At 44.2% G+C, this 1756-nt stretch overlaps 1 pseudogene; it reads left to right on the top strand.

The window, feature by feature from the left end:
• On the top strand, positions 1–909 carry LOC129562194 (large ribosomal subunit protein eL6 pseudogene; annotated as a pseudogene).
• The last annotated feature ends 847 nt before the right edge of the window (positions 910–1756 follow it).

Genomic DNA, 1756 nt, shown 5'->3' with positions numbered 1-1756 from the left:
AAAAACTACTTGAACTACCTCTTTTCCATCTTGCAAGATGGCGGGTGAAAAGGCTGAGAAGCCAGATACTAAGGAGAAAAAACCTGAAGCCAAGAAGGCTGATGCTGGCAACAAGGCTAAAAAGGTGGAAACGGTGAAGAAAGTTAAGAAGGTGAAGCCCCACTGCAGCTGAAATCCTGTCCTGGTCAGAGGAATTGGCAGATATTCCCGATCAGCCATGTACTCCAGAAAGGCCCTGTACAAGAGAAAGTATTCAGCAGCTAAATCCAAGGTCGAAAAGAAAAAGAAGGTTCAGGTTCTTGCTACTGTCACAAAACCAGTTGGTGGCGACAAGAATGGCGGTTCCCGAGTGGTCAAACTTCGCAAAATGCCTAGGTATTACCCTACTGAAGACGTGCCTCGGAAACTGTTGAGTCACAGCAAAAAACCCTTCAGTAAGCATGTGAGGAAGCTGCATGCCAGCATCACTCCTGGGGCCATTCTGATCATCCTCGCTGGGCGCCACAGAGGCAAGAGGGTTGTTTTCCTGAAGCAGCTGGGCAGTGGCTTGCTACTTGTGACCGGGCCTCTATCCCTCAATCGAGTTCCTCGGCATAGAACACACCAGAAATTTGTCATTGCCGCCTCCACCAAAATCGATATCAGCGGTGTGAAAATCCCAGAACATCTCACTGACACTTTAAGAAGAAGCAGCTTCGTAAACCCAGACACCAGGAGGGTGAGATCTTCGACACAGAGAGAGAGAAATATGAGATCACAGAGCAGCGCAAGGTTGATCAGAAAGCTGTGGACTCACAAATTCTGTGAAGAATCAAAGCTGTCCCTCAGCTCCAGGGCTACCTCCGCTCTGTGTTTGCTCTTACAGATGGAATTTATCCTCACAAAGTAGTATTCTGAACTTCTTGCAAAGAACCTAAGTAAATAACTTGTCCATTTCAAAAAAAGAAAAACTACCTGAACTATACATACTGCGACAGGATTTCCTTGGTACATAAGATCTGAGAAGGGGTTTCAGGAGGTGTTGTGTTTACTAAGGACATACAACTAAGAAATACCAACAAAAGACAAGACCCCCATGAAAACAGGTAGGATTCCTGAAGAATCACTGCCTGAGCCTGAGGAAATCACAGTTGCATAGTTATGGGATATAGGGAAAAAAACAAAATAGTCTCACAGTATGGGAAATAGTGCAAAATTAAAATTATGTCAATTTTTAAATAAATATTTTGCTACCATTGGATCATAGCATCACCACCTCAATGAACATGAATTTGAGCAAACTCCAGGAGATACTGAAGGACAGGAGAGTCTGGTATACAAAGAGTCAGACCCGCCTTAGCGACTGAACAACAACAAAGTCATTGCCTCAGTCCTGTACTGGGGTTTCTTAATAATAATGAGACAATAAATAATGATAATGATGGTAATGACAGTGGTCAACACTCAGATGATACTATGTGCCAGGCATTAGTTCTAAGAGCTTTATCAATTTGGGATCTTAGTTCCCCAATCTAACTTGTGCTCTCTACAATGGAAGCGAACAGTCTTAACCAATGGACCACCAGGGAATTTCGTTAGCTTTTTAATCCTCAGAACAGCCATCTGACTGATGAGGAATTGGAGGTACAGAGAGGCTATGCGTTTTGCCCAACTAGCAATAAGTAGCAGAGCCAAGATTCACACACTGGCCATGTGCCCCAGAATCTACCCTCTAAGCCACCATGCTGCTGCTGCTGTTGCTGCTGCTGAGTCACTT

This window comes from Moschus berezovskii, chromosome 5 (genome assembly GCF_049115385.1).
Source record: "Moschus berezovskii isolate FMDL1 chromosome 5, NW_MosBer_1.0, whole genome shotgun sequence".
NCBI lineage: Eukaryota > Metazoa > Chordata > Mammalia > Artiodactyla > Moschidae > Moschus > Moschus berezovskii.
The sequence above is the reverse complement of the archived record's forward strand: the minus strand, read 5'-3'. Positions and strand labels throughout refer to the sequence as shown.